Source organism: Anas platyrhynchos, chromosome 1 (genome assembly GCF_047663525.1).
Source record: "Anas platyrhynchos isolate ZD024472 breed Pekin duck chromosome 1, IASCAAS_PekinDuck_T2T, whole genome shotgun sequence".
In the NCBI taxonomy this organism is placed as follows: domain Eukaryota; kingdom Metazoa; phylum Chordata; class Aves; order Anseriformes; family Anatidae; genus Anas; species Anas platyrhynchos.
This window is the reverse complement of record NC_092587.1, coordinates 42909393-42926412: the sequence shown is the minus strand read 5'-3', so window position 1 is coordinate 42926412 and position 17020 is coordinate 42909393. Positions and strand designations below refer to the sequence as shown.

The window sequence follows — 17020 nt, the reverse complement described above, 5'->3', positions numbered from 1 at the left end:
TCTCGTTTGGTGCACGCGTTGGGTTTCTCTCTCTTTTCCCCGCTCCTTCGCTGTGCTCCCCCAGCAGCGTGTGCCATGCTCCTGCCGTCTGCGGGCACCATGGCGCCACAGCGGCCATGTTGTGTGCCCGGCCGCGGGCGGGCCAGGGCAATCCCCAAGGAGATGGGGTGAGGTAAACACGGTCTCTCCCATATAATCCAGCGGGATTCAGGCTGTATTAAACCTGTGCCAAAGCCGTGGCCCAACGAGGAGCAAGGCCTCCTGAGGAGCGCGGTGGGTACAAGGTTGGGTGCCCGTGGCACACCTTCTCCCCTCCCTCTCAGAAGGAGAGCGTCTCCCTTCCACTGCAGCCAGTTTTATCGCCGCGCTGGCACTGGGAGCCATAAAATGCTACAGGCAGCCAGGGAAAATCTTCCCAGGTGCTGAGACTGTGCCAGGGCTGGGAGGAAAACCCTGGCGGTGCCCAAGGTGCTGCCGTTCAGAGCCTGTCCAGGACGGAGCGCGCTGGCTTGGAGGAGCCTCTCAGAGCCTCCCTGCGAGCCCGGCAGCGCGCTCCTCCCAGCCCTACCTGCCAGCCGGCTCGTGGCGGGGATCTGGATCGCTTCCCTCGTGCTTCTCGCTCACTCCATGCACAGCTTTCCCTCCTGCGGCATGGCAAGCTGCAGGAAGGGGCAGGCTGCCGCCGCCAGGCGCGCTCCTGCCCCCAGGCTGGCCTTGGTGAGGCTGGAGAAGAGGGGTGGACGCGGGGCTGCCTCCCCTTTGGCTCCGCAATCCGGTTAACTTGGTAAATATTACATCGTCTGCAATTAGTGTGCTTTAATTTTTCTTTTTTTTTTTTACTCCTTTCACTTGGCTGTAGCTGTGGCCTTGGCTTATCCCTCTGAATTCCTGGCCTTCAGGCATTATTAGCACAGTGCAAGTGTTTGAGCTGCCTTTCTTCAAAGGGAGGAGGAAAATGCCATTTTGAACACAGCTAAGAGGGTCTTTTTTTTGCCTGTGTCCCAAAATATTTGAGGTTGTGTTAAATCTCGGTAAATTGCTATTAAAAACCCTCCAACTGAATAAATGAAGAGAACACCAAATCCTGCAACTATCCAGGCCAAATTAAGCCCATACCTACTTAATATCCCTGTTTGGAGGGGGTGTTATTTCAGAAATGACCCGAGAAGTTTAGATCACGTGCATTTGCTCCCAAAGCAACACGCAAGCATTGCTGTGCACAGGGAGCACACTGGATCTTTTTTTTACCTGTCCCAGTCTCCCTGCCCCTCCCCAGGGCACCTAAAAACCCAAAAATACGATGGGGAACCGAAAACCTCACTGCTGAACTCTGTTGCCTTGCTTAGGCCTCTAGTACAACTTCATTACCTGAAGCCTGAGCTTTAATACCTCTTTTATTCCAATTACAGTTTAAAAGTGCTTTCAGATCCTCAGGTGAAAAAAAAAATAAAAAATGAATGCATGCTAATTAGCGTTACCTCAGCCCAACCCGCCACTACCAGACCTCTGCTGCCGAGCGTCACTGCCAGCGCGCTGCCGCTTATCCCAGCTGGCTTTCTCGGTGCATCCCGGGTGTGACCTGCAGCCTCCGCTCATCTCGGCCCTTTTCCCCCTCCCCTGCCGTCCCCAAAAGCCTCTCTGTCCCCTGCCGTGCTCCTGGGTCTCAGCCCCGGCACCTTTTCTGCATCCGGCGCGGGTCGCTGGGGCAGCTCCGTCCCCAAAGGGCTGCGGGAGCGTGGGCAGCGCTGGAGGACGGTGGCCAGGCTGCCACTTGCTGCTGCCCGTGCTGCTCAAAGCACTTGTAAAAGGTATTTCCACGGTGGTCGCAAACTTTACCGGGAGGGGGGGGAGAAGAAGAAAAGAGGATACGTGTGTTTTTTTACGGAAAAACAAGCCATTTTCTTGGCCAGCCATTTCCTGAGTTCCCTTTGTTACTACTGCAGATATGTGTTTGAATAAGAGCCGTTTCCCCTCCCCTCTCCTCGTCCTCCCCGTTCTACCCTGCAGTGAAGTCACAATCCTGTGTTTGTGGGCTCGGCGTGATGTCAGAGCCCCAGCCTTGTGACTTCACTCGCGGGCTCAGGCAGAAGGTGCAGACGGGGCTGAGAGAGGAGAAAAAAAAAAAGCCCCCTCCTCTTCCCTTCCCCCCCCCCCCCCTCCACCCTCTCGGTTTATAAAACCAGTAGCTGAGATAAATCGGAAGGGGGTGGGGAGAAGCAGCAGGGAAAGCTGAGAAAAGATGCCAGAAAGGTACAGTAAATGGGCTTTATGTCTCTCTCCTTCTCCAAAGTTTCGAGTGGAAAATGGCCCGGCGGAGGCCGCGGCCGGCAGGCCCCGCGCGTGAGGCCCTGGCACCCCGACACGCCGCGGCCGCCCGGGGAGCGCGAGCGGGGGGCCGCGGGGCAGGGGCTCGGCACGGCCTCTGGCGGGGCCGCAGCTGCAGCCCCCCGCGCTCGGCCGCTGCCAAGGCCCCAGCTGGTGGCTGCTCCCCGCAGGCTGGCTCCAGCTCTGGAGAGCGCCAGAAATGGGTTATTGGGTTTGTGCATGTGCCTGCCTGGGGTATTTTTATTTATTTATTTTATCCTCCCCCCCCCCCCCCCCCCCTCCTCCCCTCATCCTTCCTTCTTCCCCCACCTCCCGGCTGTATCCTGTTGACGGTGGTTTGGTTTTTTTTTTTTTTTTTTTTTTCTTTTGGTTCCTGAGGTGTTTGGGTTTTTCCCCCCCCCCCCCCCCCGTTCTGCAGGTTCAGAGCGGGGAGGGGGTGCTGGGGTGGGGGCCCTGACGGCGCTGGGTGTGCGCGGGGAGGGAGGAGGGCAGGGCCTCGGGGTCACATTCTCAAGGGCTGGGAGATGGGATTGCTTTTTTTAATATCTCCATCTTTTTTTTTTTTTTTCCCCTTTTAAACTGACGACAGCACAATAGCAGTGTGGGTGCACCAGCAAAGAGCAACCTCAAAAAAAAAAAAAAGAAGAAGGGGGAAGGAAAAAAAAGGGGGTGGAGGAAAAGGGGGGGGGTAGCTTGCCCCTCCCTTCTTCTTCAGCATATTTTTTTTTTCCTCTGTCCAATTTACCGTTCATTTGAGATTTCGGACAAAGACAGGGACAGTGGGTGGGCTGCTTTGAGTTTTGTGATATAATATGACTGGAGCGAGAGAGTAAAAGGCAGACAATTAGGGATCGGCGCGAGGGCTCTGCTCATTCAGGCTGTTGAGGAAGCCGTCATTTTGTGTTAGTGCGTGCGTCTGGAGGAGGACGGCTGGCAGAGACTGGCAGGGGAAGGATGCCTGACACCGTGTTGCGTTTGTACTTGCTAAATGCCCGCTCTGGGAAACGGGGGCTTCAAAGGACAGGGCTTGGGGACCTGGGGTCCTGCTAAATTTGCCCCTGCGGTGAAGCCAGCCTGGACCCCGGCCACTGCGAGCGTGATGTTGGGTTCAGCCCGCGAAGGGGAGGACTGAGGAGCGGGGGCAGCATGCAGGTGTCACTGCTCCCAGTGCCCCCAGCTCTGCCAACACCTCGCCCCGGTGGCCAGCGGGGCTAATCCTGGTGGCCAAGCCGTGGCCGAGCCGTGGGGCCCAGCGGCTGCGGCACCGGCCTCCTCCATGCCTGGGTCGCCCGGGTCCCGCCGCGCGTCCGCCCCTGCGACCCGCAGCGCGTCCCGCTTTTGTATTTATTTATTTCTTTATGTCAACTGCTGGACCCTGGCTGTCCTCTGCCAGCACGTTTCCAGGCTGATGAATAGCACCCCCTGCAGTTATAGAGCCGATCTTTTGTAGCGCAGATGGATAATTAATCGTGCGGCACTTTTGCAGGCTGGGGGAAGGCCCCCATCTGCGGCTCCCTCTGCGACCGGACCCGTGGCCTGTGCCCCTCGGCCCTGCCCTGCTGCCCGCAGGGACCTTCGGTGGGGAAAAAAAACCACAAAACCCAACCCAAAATGCTGGGCAGCCAGCCCCCTGCACCGACACGGGGGTTGTTTGCACCTCGGCTCCATCACGGTGGTGATGTTGAGGGATTTTCTGCCTCCCCCTCGGCTCCCCCAGGCCCAGGAGGGCAGCCCCGCGGGTCACCTCATGGGACCAGGCGCTGCGAGGACAACGAGGGACACGCTCCCTGTGGCATCCAGGGTGGCAGGGGACGTCCAGGCTGTGATTTAGCCATGATTAGATGCGGAAGAGATTTTAAGCCTCATCATCTTGTCTAGGTACGGCAGGATTGTTCCCCACAGGGTTTTCCTCGGTTCTTTATCTACACCTGCTTTTAAATTACTCCTAAAAGAGCAAAAAAAAAAAACAGTGGAGAAAATCCTTTGCTTTGATTTCTCTTCAGCTGGGGACATCCGTCGCCCAGGACTGTAACCAGAGGTGTTCAGGGAGGGGGAGGAGTGCATCGCTTCAACCCCATGCCAGGATGTGAAAGGATTAAATCTCTTTCCTAAGCAAAGTGAAAGGTCCCCAGGTGTCTTCTCTCAGGCTCAGAGATTGCAGTGGGAGAAGTGAGGCAGGATCCAGCTGGGTAAGAGACCTCATCAAGAGGATAAAAGCATTTAGGGTAAAGGACAGTCTGTCTCCCTGAGTAGGGGAAGTAATCAGCGAGGATGTGCAAGGGTCTCTCAAAAAGCCCTGGGCTGGAGATGCTTGTGTCAGAGCAGACTTTCCAGGCACTGGGGAAGGGGAACAAGCTGCAAGTGTTAATTGGTTCCCCGTTTCTGTTAAGATATTCCCTTTCCTGTAACCACCACTTTTTTTTTTTTTTTACTTTTTTTTTGTTTCCAAAAAAACAACTTCTCAATCTCAATGAAGAGAACTGCTAAGGAAACCCCCTACTTACCACCTCAGGCTAGCTGCTGACTTACTGTTTCTGGAGCCGAGATAATGCTAGCTGATTACAAACAGGGTGACTACCCTTTCTCATCAGCGTTAGGAGTAAGCTGGCACCTTGATCTGCAGCCTGGGGAATGAATCATGCTGCAGGAGTGGGAAGCGCCGCTGCTTTCGGAGAAGGGAAGTCATCCCTTCGCTCACCCTGCGTGGCTGCGACGGGGGGACTCCTGAAGTGCAGGCTGCTCCCCAGGGAAGGTGAAATTTCACCAGTTTTGCTCTTCTAATCAAAACTGCATCTCTTGGTTAGACCTGGGTTCAGCCAGGGTTACTGCGGGCCCCACCGCAGCCCTCCGGAGCGCTCGTTGTGTGAAAGTGTTTGTGTTGGGATATCTTCAATCTTGTTTGTGGGTTTGGGCTATTTCTGAAATTAGGTGAACACAACGGAGGCTCATAGAGTTGATAGAGAGATGTGCATCGTGCTTGCTGAGTCTTCTCTCCCTGCTCCTGTGCTCGTTGGTGGTGTCCTAAGAAGAGGTGCCAGTAGGGTTACGAGCTGCAAGAGGTGGTCTCTTCAAGAGGGATGATGACAGCCCCGATACATAAGCGGAGGTTTTGTTAGTATCAACCTAAACCTGACCTTTAGGAGGCAACTGGAAGGGTCCCCAGCATCCTGAAATAGAAACTGTGTGAGATTCTACAAGGTGCTCCTATTGCTTGAACCCTCTAAGATAGATCCCTACAGACTTTACAAAATTAAAAGCTAATTTTCTTAACCTGGGTCAGTTTCTTCTGTTACCTAGTAGCTTTTAAAACATCATCATCGCTTGGGGTATGAGCATGAATACATGCTTCTTTCCCATACCCCAAAAGTGCAGGCAGTGCTCCTAAATATTTGAAGATGCTGTGTTGGAAGTCATAAGTTCTGTACGTTCGCATGTGCCCTACCCTTCTTTGGATTGAGCATGTTGTTAACATAATACAGAGCACTAAAATAAGAAATTAATGTCTTCTGAAATTTAGAATTAGGGCTTTTGAGCATTGTATGTACTTTTATGGGTCTCAAGATACAAAGTAATTAAAGCGGTTGTGTTTGAAGTGTTTTTTTCCCCATGTTTTGTTAGCAATACGAGATATATCAGTAAACAGTGGTGAAACCGCTAAAATATTTTTAATAAACCAATGTCTCTGATGAATCGGGACCAGAAAACATCACCACACGTGACAGAAAAAAAGATATAATTTGATTTCTGCGCCAAGAAGATAATGAGATTTCACGTAATGTATATCTTAAGTGGACCCTAAGACTACCGCTACGGAAAATAAATGCAGCCTTCTCAGCAGATGGGCGTAGAAGACCTTGGTTCTGGTCTAGCCTGATGTGCTCTGCTTTTGCCTCTCTGCTGCTGCGCTGAGTGACGCGCCTGGTGTCTGTAGTACGATAGCAGCAAGGTGCCTGGAAGACTAACGCTGCTCCTTCAGGGACCTTTCTTTTTTTTTCCGGCTGGAACAGCTGAGATTCAAAACAGCCATTGCGTGCATCAGGGAGGAAACCAACAGGGAGTGAAGTAAGAATCAAAATCTTAGCTGCCTCTAAAATTTGGGACTGCATGTCATGGGGATTTAAGCTTGTCAAGCCTGGAAATTCCCACTTCCCTGTAGGCAGAAAGAAAACCAACAAATGAAACCTCTGTGAAAGGCCAGCAGAATTAAAAGGAACGAAAAAAAAATCCTTTTCTGTAAAACATGTTCTGGCAAGGCAGAATTGGTTTTATGCAAGGCCATTGTAAAAGATGAGTTCTTCTAATATTTGAATTTCTCCTTTTATTTAGATATGTTTAGCAATTCAGATAATGAAGATTTATTGATGGCCTTTTCTGCCTTGTTGGAGACAGTCTTGCCAGAGAATCATATTTGTGTGGCTTTCTATTTTAATTTCCACCTTTATTGCTTTGGACATCAGCATGGAAATGCGATCCTTTTTTCCTCAAAAGTTCAGCTTCTGTTGTTCCTGGCCTTTTTACCGGACTCGGATTCTTTTGTCTGCAACATCACAATCACTTTCACAGCAACTAATTCTGATTCTGCCAGGAGCAGCTTTTTGGCAGGAGGTAAAAGGAATAAGCAGAAGAAGCTGAGCAGGTCTTAAGGTACAAAGATCCTATTTTCATGAATCAGCTCCTTGTAACGGGAAGATGAGAGGACAGAAGTGTTGCAGCATTAAAAGATAGAGCAGAATTGTCTACTCTATGGGTGATTTAATTTTTTTTCCTGCTATGATTCACGCTGCCTGCCTTCAGCTGCTTTCTCATTTTTCTTCCTTTGAGAAGCTCCAAAGTCCTTCCATCCAGTTGTTGTTCTGCTGCAGGAATTTGGCTCTGGGACATAGCACTGGGGCTTGTGGAGGTGCTTCTGGTGCCTGGAGGAGAGCCACGTCCAAGCGATGCACCCAAGGTGGGCTGAGAAGCCACGTCCTTCCAAAATGCTTTCCAGCAAGTGCTCAGCTCCTGTGGCTGTCTTAGGGGGAAAGTTCAGTGTCGGTGAATTAATGAGGAGAGCCCTCCCTGTCTTTGCAGCAGTTCCTCTGGAGATGTCTGATGCTGCTTCTCCCTTGCCCAGGGTCAGGCGTGACGCTTTTTATCTGAAGTAAGCGTAAAAGAAATAGGAGGAAGGTGTGGGGAATCCTGGGGCTAGATGGGAAGAGAGGCAGGGAACGTTAATGAATGCAGCCATGCTGATGTCTTTCTTGGAGGAAGAGAAACAGGCTCGCTGCCCTTGCTTTACACTTGCTTCGAGACTTAGCTGTCCCACCGTGAGCATCAGTTTCAGTCCCTGGCTGCGTGACCTGTAGGTGCCTGATCTCGCTGTCATCTTTTGTATCATCTGTCTTCAAGCTAGTCTCTAATGCCCATTCCCCGAGCATCTAAGTGCCTGGAGATGAAAGCTGTGAAAGTGCAGCGGCGAGCCTGTGCGTGACACGGAGCTGTGCAACGGGGGAAGGATTAGGATGAGGGCAGGGCTTGGAGGGGACGGTTTTCGCGCCTGTGAGAAATCTGCCTGCCTGGCTCTGGAGCCTTCAGCCTTCTGGTGCCGCTGGTTCAGTGCTTTTCATCGGCAATGAAACCTTTTATAAAGGAGAGGAAATCTCCCCGAGGACCCCACCAGCTGCGTTCAGACATCCTCTTTGGGCTAACAAACGCTGGGGCGCCCCGAGCCTTCCCAGCATCTGCTACCCACAGACTTGTTCTCAGTCCCACAGGCTGCATCCCCGGCAGTCCTCCTCCCGCTCAGGGGGGTGGAGATGAGGTGTGGTGGAGGTCAGGAACCGGGCACTCCTTCCTTTCCCCCCCCCGGCTGCTGATGTATGCTCCTGCAGAGCCATAGCAACTGAGCAATCACTGAATTATGGCTAGATCAGAAGTGGTGACCTCAAAGACAGAAGGAGACTCTCCATCTCCATTTGTCAGTCCTCTCAGGGTCAGAGGGAGATTTTTCTCAGGGATCTGTGGGAGAGGGGAAAGGGATGTTCAAGGTAAGCCTTACATTGAGGCATGAAAGGAAAAAAAGGTTTGCTTTTGCCACTGGCAGAGCTTGTATCTGCTGAGAGAGTCAGCGCTGTTTCCATATGTGCAATGGCCGCAGCACGTGTAGGAACAGTGACTCTAACCCCAAGGGCTGTTTATGGGGCTCAGTTTTACCCAGAACCTCCCATCCTTCCTAAGGGAGGGTTTCAAGTCTCAAGTCTATTTTCTTTCCCGTCTCTGTCTTGTTCGTGTGCAAGCACTTTGGTTAGGTGGGAGGAAAAGGTGTCTAAAGGGGACACAGGTAGGGCTTGGGAGGGTTTTGTGCTGGTGGGCTGAGCTGATTTCCTTCCACAAAAAGCAGGCACTTCAGTCCTTCTTGTGAGGGTGGTGCAGTGCATCTGCTCAATTTATAGGACTTACTCGCAGGTTACAGAACGTATTTGCTGGAAATTTACCTGCAAACCTGTTTAGTTTGTTCCGTTGATATTAAAATTGGTCCTTTAAGTGTTTATTTTGGTAAGTGACCAATTTTGGCCTTAAATCCTTTAAGCTTTAGGCGCGTGTGGCTACTACTGATGGCTTAATGCTGAACTAGAACTGCTTGCGTGGATGCCAGATACCAGCCCTGGTCACCCATCTACAGGATCAGAGCCCAACGGGAGCATAATGGGATTACTTTCTCTGTTAGTCCTAACGATGTTTTATTTATAACAATATTTTCTGTAACTGATCATCGTCGAGTAGTTGTCACTGAATGGGTAAGTCAGAAGGCTGAGTTTCTTTCTTCTGGAAAGAAAGCGAAGCATTCAGTGGCAAGGAAAAAGCTGGCGATGTGAACAAGGTATACTAATGACGGTGGTTTTTCTTCCGGAGTCTGCAGACAGCCAAAAATTAGGTTCTGAGAGAATTAAATTCTCCATTAAGCTCAGTGGGGTTGTATCTTAAGGCCCAATACATCACTTCCAAAGCAACAAAGTAGATGGCATCTGTGCTCACGTGGTATCTAATTAATATATTTGGGTTCTTTTGTTTTCATTCGAGACTTCAGGTGATGCTGTAGGTTACCAGGGATGCCTGCTGTAGTGTAGCAGCTGATGATGGTGTGGAATTTGCCTGTATTTATATATATATATATATATATATATATATATATATTTTTTTTTTTTTCTTAAACAACTTCAGCTTATCCTTCTAATACGTTGAGGTTTTAAGTATTTTAAAGCCTGCCTCCTCTTGTGCTTCCTTTACAACACCTGTTAGTCAGTAGCAGAGATGGGAAGTGCTGTGGTGAAGCAGACAGATTCGGGTATTTAAGGATGCAAATTCACTCACTTTTATGCCTTTGAGAAATCTTTGACTCAATGGCCAGCTCTCTTACAGTTCTGTAGCATTTTTTGAGCATAACTTTTTCTGTTCATGCTGCGACTTCATTTTGTACGTGAGGTGAGAAATACCTGGATACACCAGGCATGTATAAATAAGCCGTGTTTTTGTGTATTTCTGTATACTGAAGGCTTTTACCTTGAGGTACATTTAACTAAAGGCTTTTACCTTGAGGTACATTTGAGTTTAACTTCAGGTATCGCCCTAGGAGCGCTCCTGCCTTACAAACCCCCAGGAAGGCCTGACCTCAGCTGACATTTCCCTTCGGGATCAGACAACAGCTGACGGAGAATCACACCACAAACCCCTTACCGAGCTCCCCCGCCCCATTACGGCTTCTACCGCGGCCCCCCAGCCCCAGAGGGACCGCTGCGTGTGGCGAGCCCCGGGCTGCCCGTGAGGGGCGTGAGGCAGCCCCACACGCCGCCGATCCCCGGGCGCCCCCAGCCCCACATTGAGAGCCGGGAGCAGGCGGGGGGGCGCTGGGGCCGTTGTTCCGAGCCGTTACCGCGCTGCTGAGGCGGCTCCGCAGCGGGAGCGGCCCCGCGCGCCGCCCGCCCGCGGCCTCCATCTTGGGGAGGTCCCTGGGGGGCGGGGGAGGGGAGGGGAGGGACCCCTCCCTCCCCTCCCTCCCTCCCGCCGCCGCCGCGTGCGCGCGCACGCGCCGCCCCCCTCTCCCCCCCCCTCCTCCCGGCCGGGACCCGCCGCCTCGCGCGCCGTTCCCGCTGGCGCCGAGCGGCCGCCGCCATTGGCTGGGCGGGGGTCAGGTGACCCCGTGTTATTTCCTGCGTGCGCGTGCGTGCGCGCGCGCGCGGCCAGGATGCATCCCGCCAGCCCCCCGCTGCCGCCGCCGCCGCCGGGCCCCCCCCGGCCCCCAGCCGGGCCCCGCCGCTGAGCGCCCCCGCCCCGCGCCCGCCTCCCGCGGCACGGGGTGGGGGGGGCCGCAGGTAAGGGCCGGGCCCCCGCAGCCGCCCCCCGCAGCCGGGAGGTGCCCCCGCAGCGCTTCACCCCCCCCTTTCCTCCCCCCCTTGGTTCCCGTAGGGAGCCGGCGGCCCTGGGCCTGTTCCCGGACCCCCCCCCGGGCCCGGCCGCTCGGCTGGGTTGACCTGGCGGCCGCAGGCGGAGCGCGGCCGGGCCGCTGGCGGTGCTGCCGGGAGCTGCTTGCCCTCAGCCCCGGGGGGGGTAAGGGAAGTTATGTAAGGCGGCACCGGGCTCCGGGGCTTGGTTGGAAGTTGGGGAAACCGGGCTGACGGCGCTGTGTGGGCCAGCAAGCGCCTGCCTGCACGGGGGGGCTCGGTACCGCCAGGAGCCTTCGGTTCTGGGTGTGCTACCACATTGCCATGGCTCTTAGCACTGCTACACCTCTGTTAGAGGGGCAGGCAGCCTGCTGCGATCCCAGCATTGCTTCCCATACCCTTCCCCTTCTCTTCTCCACCTCTGAAACAGGAGGGGAAAAGACAACGAAATGCCTGCGAGGGGATCGGGGATCAGTTTCTGAGCTTTCTATGTTTAGGTTAGTGTTTTGAAAGCTATTCATGTCTGCAGTAGCTGTTGCCATCTGTTGATTCCACGGATAATTCGGAGGAGTCCTCGCTTTCCAGCGTGCTTCCCGATCAGTAGCTGTGCATGCGGCAGTTGGCGCACCTTTAACCTGGCTTTGCTCAACCTGTCCGCCTGCCCAGAGCGGATGGATGATGGACGTGCAGCAGCCTTCGCGTTACAGATGCAGCACATCCACTGAATTCAGTTCAGGAAGAGGTGTCCATTTGGTGAAGTGTATGTGTTACACACAACAATATTAGGTTTCCACTTGGCTGAAAGTTTTTTTCTTCTGTGTGCAGCCCTATGAAGTGTGGATTTGTTTCCTCTGTCTCGAGTTGTATGAAGCTGTATTGTTTTTAAGTCTGTCTCTGCATTAGGTTCAGCTCACATATAAAAAGCCAGCTGCACTGAAACACTGCAGAAAGTGTAACTACCAAAAAGAAAGGGAAAAAGCAGATTTATCAGTCATCTTTCTCTTCATAAACTTTGTTAATAGTACAGGGAGAGGAGAATGCTATTTGTCCACACTTGTTAATTGCTGGCATGTGGAATGCATATTTTTGTATTTTCTTAACTTTCTCCTGGTTAAATTAGCAAGTAAGGTACTATTCTTTCCGAGTGGGAGGATGACAACACCTTTTATGTCAAAATTATGACTTGCCACTGTACATTTTTATTGCTTACGGTTTTGGGAATAACCTCAGACAGACTGATAGCTCTGGGGCTTTGTATTAATGCGCTTAAATCTCTAGGGGAGGTTTTTGGGCCTTCTTGCAAGTTTGGTATTCTCTAGACTACTTAGCTTTAAATTTGTTAGCATCCTTTTGAGTGGAATAGTATGTGTTTTGACATAGTTTGGGCTTTGATCTCTAAATCAGATTTCAGAGGCTTTGGGAATTATGAAACCTGTTTTTTTTTTTTTTTCCTTTTTTCTCCTGAGATGTGTACTTTAATGTACCTTTCCAGCCTGGGGCAGGTTAAAGATGGTTTTCGGTATGAAAGCGCTTGGTTGAGTGTCTTTAACAGGAGGTCAGACTGGGGGGGGGGGAAGAGGGAGAGGGGCGCTTTTCTTAGTTATTAATGCTTTGTAAAGAAGGCCTGAGGTGAATTCTTATGAAAGCAGTAAATCTGTTTCTGTAATGCATAAGAACTGAAGGTTACTCAAATCAAACAGAAAACTCGCTCGCGTGTTACTTGAGAGGGGAACTCTTTATTGTCAGAAGTTTCTTTAACCTTTGGCTGAAGAAGTGGAGAGAGATTAAGCGTTCTTACGTTGTAAAGGATACTTGGATTAAACTTAAAAGCTTAAACAGTGTAAGTGAAAACATTCCTAATGCTGCTCTGTATGTGATTGTTAGAGGTATAAAGTCTATAGGAAAATGACTGGAATGTGCAGGCTTTGGGGTTACTTTCTCCCTCTTTCCATCGTGGAAACGTGTGCCACAAAGTCCATTTGGGTTCTTAGTACAATATTAAAAAGCAAATCACTGCATAAACCCTCTTCTGCCTTCCTTTTTAGGTCATGTTTAACTAAACCACACGTGAAGCACAGCAAAATGACAATAGTTGCCCTTCTTAGAAGGGTCGCTTCGTAGGAATTGTGCTGCACAATTCCTGCTGCTACTCCACCAGCTTGGCACGTTGCTATCTGGAATGAGGGCATAAGTTGTAATAAAGTTGAATAATTTCCATGCTGTTTGCTTGGCTCCCCTATAATTTGAGGTAAGGGTGTATTTAGGAGTTTATGGCTGGCTTAGGCATATCTTGCCTTTTGCACAGGGTATGCCAGATCCCCGTTTGGGTGGGGTAGCTTTTTAATTAAAGCATACATTTTATTTTTTTTCATAACCTGTTCAATTATATTTTATACTTGCAGAGGGTATTAAGACCAATGTTTTTGGAACCAGAGTTCTTACTAATTCCAAAGATTCAGGAATGTTTTTGGCAGTGCTAACTTCTCAGGCTTCAGCGCATACCTTACCTGGCTGGGTGAGGATTGGTGTTAATTAACGTTGTGATGAGCCTCTGAGACAGGAAGGATTGTGTTTGGCAACGTAAGTTTCTGAAGAGCCAGCTAGCATCAGTTGGTGGAGTGTCCTGTGGCTTATCTGCTGATAGGGACGGGGCTGAGACCAGCCACCTCTTCCCTTTTCCAGTAACTAAAATCAGGGAGCAAAAATGGCTTTTATGACTCTTTCTGGTGATCTTTCTCAAAATAAATAAGCAAATTATTTGCTTGTTTAGCTTTTGGACTTCTAAAGTGAAAACTGAAGATAGTGTCTAGTAGTTTTACTTCTAATAATGTTGATGTGCTATGTAGAAAACCTTGAATAGAAAAAATAATACTGCTGAGGACACAAATACAACGTAAACAGAGTTGTAAGTTCTCAAATAATGCAGGACAGACCATTGTGTTTCACTCCTGGGAATAGGATCCTAATATGTGGTTCTGTTCTTATCAATTTCTCTTTTTTAATACTGGTACTGTGGTTCTTCTAAACTGGCTCCCCTCCTTTACAGTTCTCATCTCAGTATCAGTCTTGACTGATGGGAAAATACCAATGCTTGGCCTCCAGTTACGTGCTGGTGCATCTGTGTCACGTTGCAGCATCCTGCTGCGCCACTCCTTGGATCTCTTCAGCTGAGCCTTTCTGCTACTGCTTACCGCTCAGTTGTGCATTGGTTGGTTTGAGGAAACTTGGAAATGCATGCGATTGTCTTCTCTGTGCCTTTACGTGGGTTTCCTTTTGGTTTAAAAAGAAAAAGAGAAAAAAACAGAAGCCAAAACCAAAGACTCAAAAGTTGAAGCTGACCTGTAAGCATAAGCCGATTCTGTTGAGCCCCGTTGGAGGGTAAGGTCAGTTCAGGATGTTCTGCAGTCTGTAATGTGCTGCCTATTTGCCTTTGGAGGAAAAAAAATGACCAGCTCTTGAACTAGTTTGTGCTGAGTTTATGAACAACGCAGCACGAGCAGTCAGACTTTGATTTTTAACTGGCTGCAGCAAGGCGTTTACGTTGCAGTACAGTACATGTTGCAGTACAGTTCATGTCCTCGTGCTGGGCTGACCTGGTGACGGTGAATATGCGCAGGCTTTCCCAATGCTCTTTCTGCTTCTTATTTTTACCCTGGTGCTTGTAGCTGGTGATAGTACTGGAAAAAACAGGGTTCCTGTCTGAAAGCCCCGGTTTGAAGTCCCTTTGGGACTTGGGTCTGTTCTCAATTTGAGAAACCCAGTATTTCTTGCCCATGTTGTGATGCAACAAGTACAAAAACGCAAGGAAAATGACTTTTCCTCCTCTTTGTAAGCACACGGAATGTGTTTGTTCATCCCAATAACTGCATATGGAACGGCTGTATTTCATGCTAGAATATGATGATTTATTTTGGAGGATTTTACTGGTCTGAACTCAGTCATCTAATTGCTAGTAAATTTCAAGTCGTAAACAGAGCCCTCAGATGAGCTCCGATAAGAGCTCCGCGCTTAGCTGGGAAGTGCTCAGGGACCTGCTTGGTTAGAAGCTTTCATAGGCATTACTGGGAATGTTGTTCACATCACTTTTCCTGTAAAGCACGCGTGCTCTGAACTCTGCCTTGGTAGGAGCTTAAAACTGAGCTGCAGACCAGGTGCTGCTCCCTGCTAGGGGCTGGGGGAGCTGGCCGTACAGGTGGCAACAAACTTGAACATCCGAGAGGTTTGTCCAACAAAGCTTCCTAGGAGTAAAAGTTCTGGGATAGCGGGAGCAGTGCCTGTGACTCCTGTCAGTACTGAGCATGCAGTGACTGCTGGGTGATCAGTGTTAGGTTAACTTCTGTTTCTCATCTAGACTTTTTTTGTTTTTTCCTTGTCCACAACAGCTTTATGTCACGTGCAGTGCATTTTGGTGCGTCCCTGTAAGGTTTCCTTCTGTCCCTCCTGATGTGAGGAAGCTTCCCATCTCCCTGCTCTCCAACATCCTTACAGAACATGGCGTTTATCAGATGTGTTCTTCATCCTGCCCATGTGTTGTGCGTACTGGGCGTAAAAATGTGCTTTTAGGTAGGTCTTAAAGTTTGATAGATGCTTAACAGGCAGTGAAATAAATGAGCCCAGCCCTGATACAGAGGGTGGTAGTGGGGTTGTGTCCCAAGGGAGTGGCACTGCGTGCTTTGTGTGTAAGGAAAACCCACCTGTGCCATCCTTACACCTTCCCTCAACACCACTGCATGTGAATGGAGGAATGTCCCTTGCTTTCCTGCACGGAGAACTCTCCTGTGCTGCAGCGTGGCTTTCTGGATTTCTGTCTCTGCCCTGCTGACTTGAGCCAGCATCGTGTTTGCTGCAGTTTGGGGAATGGGCTGGGGAGTCCTGCTGTCTGCTCTTTTCCCCTCTTCCCATTCAGCATCTTGCACCTGCCCCTGCTTCTTGTATTCCAGTCACCAGAGGCGAAACCCCTCTCGTGGGAGTTGCTCGGTTGACTGCAGGTGGTTTGAGTGATGGTATCGTGCAGTTAAGATGGACAAGCTTGACTTGTCGGGTGTTCATTTTGTTTGTTTCACTGCTGCTTTTTTTTTTTTTTTTTTTTTTTTTGTCTTGGGGGAATTTAAATTTTCTGTATGTTTGAAAGATGGCATTTGTGGAAAACCAAAGTTGTGTGCACGTGTAATGGAGTTTTGGAAGGGTTGGTTGCTCGTACCCACTGCTGAAAGAGGCAGAGGGAAGTGAAGAGGTTAACCACGTGCATCTCCTACAGCCTAATCAAAAACTTGTTGAAGTTGGTGGAAAAAGCTGCATTGACTTCAGTGAATTTGGATCAGGCTCACGGGGAAAGCGCATCTCTTGGCTCAGTAAGAAACAAGGTCAGGAAGTTCCTCAAGGCAGACAGGAGAGGAGTTAAGAAATAAACTTCCTTGCTTATAAACCACGGTTCTTTGGATAAAGACTTCGTTAGGCTTTGTTTACTCGCAAGATTTCCCTGACTAGATCCATGTGTATGTTGCCAGCCTGAAACCAGCAAGGAGTAAGATCCTTCTGCCCAGTTAGGTTACAAGACATAAAGAATTAAATCAGAGCAACTCTGAAGGCAAAAGCTAATGGCTAGTTTTCATCGTCATCTTTCTAGCTTAAACAAGGTAGCAGCCTTTTTGGTTTTTGTTTTTTTTTCACTGAATGTCTGGATGTTTTAAAGCAGGGGAGGAAACGCCATCTCATCTCTATGTTCTTTTAGCAGACCTCTACAGCGACGTGAGCATTGTGGAGTGATTATATATAACCCATCATGCGTGATTTATGGAAATTGTCTGGCTTTATTTAGCCTCTTGAGGGGAGGCAGGATGGAGAAAGAAATAGTAGCGTTCTGTGGTGGTGGTTCAGGTTTTTTCCACCATGTTCTCCCCGAGGTACAGGATGAATGACTGCAGGGGCCCGGACAGAACAGAGTGATGGGGCTGATTCTCAGAGTAGTGGGCCAGCTCTGGCTCCCTCTGTCTTACTTTGAAGCCTGAACTCTAGCATTTACAAAAATTACGCTCGGAGTGCAGCATCTTTGTTATCCTCTGCTAATTCGTATTCATAGAAGTATTCGTTCTTCTCCCGTGCTGAATTCATCTCACTTCTTTGCCTTCAACTGTTAACTTCTTTAAAATTCATTCACTTTCTTCAGGATATATGCTGCAGGCTAGGAGACGGACGAAGCTTCTGCTGCATGTACCCCATCAGCTTTGCGAGATGTTTCCATCCCCAGTTCCAGGTGCTGCTCAGCAGTTTCACTGCGG

General features: G+C 50.1%; 1 protein-coding gene across 5 annotated transcripts in view; it reads left to right on the top strand.

Moving 5' to 3' along the window:
• The window catches only part of TCF20 (transcription factor 20), a 112235-nt gene that overhangs the window by 45897 nt on the left and 49318 nt on the right, over positions 1-17020 (top strand). Inside the window, exon 1 of one of the 5 annotated variants that reach the window (XM_027453737.3) lies at positions 2101-2250. The exons of 3 other annotated variants lie outside the window; for them this stretch is intronic. The gene's annotated coding sequence lies outside the window, so the exon portion shown is untranslated. Of the gene's footprint in view, positions 1-2100; positions 2251-10516; positions 10674-17020 lie in introns of those variants that run through there. One more of the 5 variants, XM_038181702.2, reaches the window with a different exon arrangement.